The sequence below is a fragment of the Mandrillus leucophaeus genome, unplaced genomic scaffold, assembly GCF_000951045.1.
Source record: "Mandrillus leucophaeus isolate KB7577 unplaced genomic scaffold, Mleu.le_1.0 Scaffold543, whole genome shotgun sequence".
NCBI classification, from domain to species: Eukaryota; Metazoa; Chordata; class Mammalia; order Primates; family Cercopithecidae; genus Mandrillus; species Mandrillus leucophaeus.
Window position 1 is genome coordinate 1,240,978 of NW_012105842.1, and position 7,144 is coordinate 1,248,121.

The following is a 7,144-nucleotide window of genomic DNA, read 5'->3' on the forward strand; positions in this document are numbered from 1 at the left end:
TTTTTTTTTTTTTTTAATAAATTTTACCATGTGTGTTTGGGATTTATAACACACTGTTATGGAATACAGACATATAGTTAAATGGTTACTAGAGATATCTGCACTTCTATGTTCATTTCACCATTATAAATAATAGTCAAGATACAGAAACAACCCAAATGCCCAGTTGACTAAATAAAGAAAATGTGGCATAAACAATGAAATATTATATAGACAAAATAAAAGGAGATCTTGCCATTTGCCACACATGAATGAACATGGAGGCCAACCTTTGAATATTTATTTTCCGACCACATGAGGGATTTCCTAGCTGTGTTTTCTTAAAGAAAGAAACCAAGGCAAAATTAATATAGGTAGAGTTTTTTGGGCCAAATTTGAGGAATGCAGCCTGGGAAACATGGGAAAGTGTCCCAGAGAACAAAGGGGAAGCTCATGTTTTTAAGGAAAAAAGGACAAATCAGGAGAGGAGGTGATTACAAAAGTTGTTTGTCGGAAATTCTCATTGATGTGCAAAAATAATATTCATTAGTGATTGGCTACACACCATTGAACTATAGGATATAAGTTATGGCATACATTGTGTGGTATTGTTAGGTAAATTGATAGCTATTTGTAGCAACACTTAGTCTAGGATTTGTATAGCGGGCAGCTTTAAGATGATTACTTAGCTCAAAGGGGTATGGTAGGACATGGCTACAGTCTCATTTCAAATACTCTCTAGGCTAGATAATTTAAAGGGGGCTTGCAATTCTCAGATCAAAAGTTCCTTTTTCCTTTCTCAGTCATGTGTAAGTTAGTTTTACAGGATCTTTCTATAGGGAAGGTTTACCTCCAGGCATAGGTTTCTCTAGCAATGAAACAGTGTTCAACATGCTTCTTCATACATTGTAAGGAGCATTAGCATCTAAAATCTCAACCGCTGGGCATGACTTTTACCATTGAAATAAGAAAGGGGTAACTATACATTGGAGTTTAAGTCAAACTGAATGTGGTGGTGGGGTGGGGGGAAACGGTGGAGGGCTGGCCAGGATTGTCCCTAACCCCCAAAGTAGAAATGCAGTCAATAGCATTTTGGGTCTTTTGTTACTGATTGGATGTAAGGTGCAAGTTAGGTAAGCTAGAGCTTGAGTAATATGTTTTTTCCCTCCAAACCATATTAAAACAGGAAACCAATCAGCCTACCTGTCTGTCTCAGTGTAAAGCTTAGGGCACTCTCATGAAGCTGCTACTCTTTCTTATTGCTTACTATTCAATTCTCTCTTGTTTTTGAGAGAATCTTTAGGCTTATGCTTTCACGCACTCTATTCAAAAGGAATCAATTCCCTTGATGAAAAATTTGGTGCTCGCTGTTCTTGTGGTCTAAATTTTGCACTGGGAAAAACTTCTGAGTTACTGCTTTGGAACTAGGTTTGGGGATCCTTGTTCACTTCTCTTATAATAACACATCTGGGGTATGAGTAGGGTGCTAGAAAAAGAGAGTAGCCTCTTGTCTTCTCTGCTTAGCCCTACTGATGTAAGTGAGCTATGGTGAAGGCGATTGGAGAAGTATTCTAATCTCCCTGGCCTGGGGTGTAGAACCTCAGGTGTTTGCATCTAGCTAGGGTGGAGGACAGTAGCCTCCTTTCTCTCAGCTGCTCTTCCTGGAGTTTGGCTTCAGCAAGAAGGAGTTGTGGATGATGAGTTATGTTGATGGTTTCCACCTTCTAGAGAGAACTATAGCCCTTACCTGGGAATTAAATGGACAGAAAAACCTCTCTTTTGGCCATAGCTGCTCACAGTGAGTGTTTCCTCATGTTGAGCAGAGTCAGTGCGAGGAAGGCAGCAAGTCATGACTCAAGTCTACATTCCCTTATTCTTACAAAGACTTCGTAGAGTTTCTTGAATAAATATTTCTTCATTTGCTATGCTATGTGCTCTTAGTATAATCTGCAGTGACTTATTTTAAATGTAATTTTTTCCAATTATGGTGTTCTGCTGGGGTGTGGTTCCACAGAAATCCCCATAGCACCATTCCAGACATGAAAGCTGATGTATTTAACTAATGCTAGCCATCACACAGAAACGTAATGTGAGACATAAAGACCAGTAAAGAAATGTAGATAACTCCAAAGAAATTCATTTCAAATAAATCTAAAAGTAGAACTTCTTTGTGACATACAAGATACATTACCTGCATAATCAACAACACAACTTTAAAAATTATTTGTGTGACACACAATGGCAGTAGGAGTACTGATACCTTCTTTTAAGATTGTATACTCTCCATTTTCCCTTTACTTACACTACATAAAGCATTTAAAAATCTTGTTGCCATGGTTACTGATATTAAAGCAAACATAGAAGAGATCAGAACTAGAACTCTAAGATAATATATTGTACTCAAAATAAAAGAAAAGTCACTACTGTGAAGGATACTTACATGTAACAGTTTTTTCCCTCTGATACTGCATTATTTTTCTTCCCTGAGAAGATATAATGATTAAACTATGCATAACCCTAAGAGGTTGCAGGATTTAAATAACTGCATGCCATTTTCTTAAAAGAGTCACGTTTGGAAAGAAGAAATGGCATGACATTTATAAATACATTGTTTTTTAAAGTAGATGATGAGAACACAAGAAATATATTGAATGGTAAATTACCCAAAACACAAATTAAAACATACTCTTTCTCTCATGAATCTGTAAAGATGAATTCTGATGAATATTTTTGGTAGCAATCACACTTATTTGTCAACTCAGTGCTATCCAATTGACATTCCATCAAAGAAAAATAAAACATAGTACTTAAACAGCATTTTAAAAGCTATATTACTGTATGTGACTCTGCACAGTATTGTAGCCCATTCTGTAAGGTCATTTTGAACTAAATGAAAAGGTGACCTGAAATGAGATTTGATGTTGCTCTTAACAGTATGATGCCACCAATTATATTGCAATAGATGCATCATTTTAAAGGTTTTAAATTAGTTTCTTTGCCTTTTTTGTCAAAAGAGCATACAGAATAAAAATGGCTTTGCAAAAACAATGTGAACACTTTTTAAATAACCAATTCCACAGAAATAAACCATATCACAGAACACATTAAGTCTTTGCAGCTGAAATCAACCCACTCATTTTTCGTTTCATTTAAATTCTACACATTACCCATGAAATCTTTGAATTTATCAGATTTTCTGTACACTAGGGTGTATCAATACCTAGATGGTTAGACAGATAGATGCACAGATAGACAATATGGATAATTACATATAGATGTATAATAATAGATATATAGACATCATATCAAACATACACAAACGTGCATATATACATAGTGGAATGATACCAAATTAAGGAGACCAGAGAGAATAACCTTTTTCATCTTTGAATCTTACTTCATTCTGTTTTCTGTAGTGCATTGCACTTATTGTATGGCTTAAGTAAATAGTTCTTGATTAATTTGTCAAAGAAAATTTGAAAATTTGAGCAGTTTAATAGGCTTACTATTTAGGACCAAAAATTATGAAATAAAAAATTCTGCTTTAAGTTTCTCTGTCATCTAGAACTTGCATTCACTTATTTTCTTCAACAATACTTAATTTTAGATCTCCTATCCTTTCTCTTTTCTATTAATAAATTCTGTCCTTATGTATGCAATTATTTGCTTTCTATCAGACTCGGGCCTCAATGGAAATACAAATACAAAATATTTAAATTAATTCATGGGACACCCATTAATTTCTTCTGCTCATCCTCTGTCATTGATACACATACCTGGAAATCTCAACAAAGAGTAGTCTTCTGTCAGAAACTCATAACAAATATTTGAGAGTGACTGCTATCTCTTTTTTTCCACACAATCACCTTTTATTCCTTTATTCCATCCATGAATTATTTTTCAAATTTGTCTGTTTTTCATATAGAGTGCTAGTTTGAGCCACTATCCTCTCACTTAAACCACTGTAATATGCTGTAAACTTATCTGCCTTGTCCTTTCTTATAATTTTTCATTTGATTCATCACTGAATATCAGAACAATCTTTACAACTATGATTTAGGTAAGAGTATGGTCTTCCTGTAAACTTTACAAAGGCATCCTCTTTTCTTTACAAAACCTTGTATTAAATGGTTACAAATTTTATCTTCAAACCCACTTCATTCTGTTTTAAAATTCTTTCATTTCTTAACATATACAGGCTTCATATTTCCAGAATTTCAAATCCTCCCCTGCCAGGCATGCTTTTTCACTTCTCTCCATGGACTAATTTTTCTTTAACTTTACTCTTTAAAAATCCCTTCACAAGAAGTCATTCTTAAACTCCACCACTAGTGTAGGTCACCTCGTTACATATAAAATCTAATGACATGTATTTTAACATGAATTGTTTGCATACATTTTTAAAAATATGCCTCTCTTACGAGATTCCCAACTTCTTCAAGCCAAGGACAGTCTGTCTTGTTACACTTAATTCCAGCACCCAAGTTGACCACCTTGTAATGGGAAAATACTCATAATGTTTGTGGAATAAATGAGTCCATCAGTCAATAACTTATTAGTAAGGAATACAAGTGAGAAAATAAATCAAATAAAATTTGACAAAATGGGAATGTATACAGAGTTCCTCTTGGACTCCCTCAATTGTAATGGCTACTGTTTAAAAATTGTCTTTTCATTCAATTCTACTTACTTTTCTGAGAACCCTGATGTTAAATACTAGCAACAGGGAAAACAGAGCTCTTTTGTTGATTTAATAAGACACAGACACACTGATATTAGGGCAAAGGATTTAAACCAAAGCAAATACCCTTTCTTCCCACCAGTACTAAGCTTAATGTTATTTCATTCTGAGAACCTCTGCAGGTTCTGGGATAAAGAAGTATATGCAGTGTTGGCAAATTAATTGAAATTTCAAAAACAGCAAATAATTTCTGTGGGCATTTTGTTGAACAGCTGGATAGGCAAAGCCCTGTGACAATGCGTGTGGAGGTACGGTGGTAAATAAAGAGCACATACAGCTGATTGTCAAAGTGGTTGTAATTAGGTCCTCTGATTTCATCTGCAGTACTTCTCTTTTATTTATTGTATGTTGATTCTTTCAAAACCCCTCCCAAAATTGGTATACTTGACTATGCCATTAAGTATTCTTATGAGGGGCGATTGTGGAATAATGCAGATGCTACAGTATAAACACAGAGTCTTGTTGTGTCTAGGGTTATCTCATGCAGCATTTATGATTTTTGAGTTTAGTTTGCTCAATATGTAAAATGAAGAATACTGTTTCTCTTTAAGGCCACATTTAGCAGTATAATCAAAAGTTTTAATGCTGTTGATATTACACATTAAGCCATCTTTCACCATTTGATCATAACAAGTTTGTTCCTAAAAATATTCCTGAAATTTAGAAATTTAGAGGGAAAGAAAGTCTAATATTTTGCAGTGGCCTATTCTACTCCAAATCCTATAGATTTAGAACAAACCTGAAATAGCATGGACATTGGAACTGTGCAAAGGTCAACTGCGACCTCATAAGTAACAGTAAAGGACACTATATTTTTATCTGGGATGGCATGACATCCAATCTCTTGCTTTTTTATGTTTTGCTTTCTCTTTAGAATCCTCACCTACATTTTTCAGAAACTCCATCGCCCTGAATTAATTATTCCCAATTCTCTGTTATACTACTTTGTGGCTCCTTTTGATGCAATGGATTTCAATTAGGTAGCTGAAACAAGATTCTATCTACCATAATCACAGAAACTTTATTAGACTTACCACCTAATTTATGTAATTACCTTTGCACTATATTATCTTATACTTTCAAATTTCTGTCTAGCATCTGTAGGTATCATTTTTACTTTATAATCTTTGTCCCATTTTCTTTAGAGGTAGCTACCCCAAGACTAATACTCTGCTCTCTGAAATAATAATAATGCCAATATGGTAGTTCCTCCTATATATAAAGTGGATATAATTACTCCAGTATAGTACTATGCACTTCACATGCATAAATGTGTTGTATACTCACAAGAAATGTTTGTGTAAGTACAAAGTCTATTGATAATTTACAAGAGAAGATGACACTCAGAAATTAAGAAACTTGTCTAATGTCATAGAGCTAGTAAGTGGTAGTGGGTTCAATCTGAGTCTAATTCTAGTGACAACAGTCTGAATTATTATGCAATAAGTATATGATTGCTATTGCTTGGAAAACTATTTGCATAATTTATAAAGTGAGACTACTCTTCTTGGATGATTTACTTAATTACATATGTAAAATTACAGTAAATGTACATTCAACTAAAACGCAATGAATTGAATTATTAGCCTGATAATAGTGGTTTCCTTAAGAAAGTGACCATCTTAAATGATGAGGGCAAACCAAAACGCAATTACAAATTAAGAGAAGCTTGCTTGAAACATTTTTAAACCTTCTTTCCAGTCCTCTTATGATAACTTCATACAACACACTTTCCCAAATGATTGTCATAATCATTTTTGAGTACTCACCACTCTTTGGAAATGCCTGGATCCTTGGAGAAATTTCCTCTGTCAGACTCTCTTTTTATTGTCCCCATTTTTAAAATTGTTTTCAGTTTAGGTCCATGTTGGCAGATAAAAGGATGACTGAAGAATGTTAATGTGTTAATGTAAGGCACCAATTGGTTTAAAAATGAATTAATTTAATGCAATTATATATAGTGAATGGTCAGTAAATACTTAATAATTAATTTAAAGGTAAGAGATGGGACAGGTTTATTTGTAGTTCATTACAAAAGACTGATATTTTGTAATATTGAGGTATACCATCTGTGACACAAACCCACTGTGTCTGTTGCATACACCTCAACATACATGCATCACATGCCGAGGATCTGGGTTGCAGCAGAGATGTAGGGGTAGAAGAATTGATGTAATTATGAAGTTTGTCCATCTTGCTATTCACAAATTAAAGAAAAACCCTTTGTGTCCGAAATGGGGTGCCTCACATTTTCTCTTAGCAAACCATAAAACTATGGAAGGTTAACTTGTTAGCTTGAAAGTAGGGCAAATGTTAGAGCCTTCACCCTTTTTGACACCATCCTGTTTACAAGTTAATCCCACAGTGATCAAGAAGTTAGCCTAGGAGAATGGCTATACCTGCAGTATCCATCTGTGTGTTTCT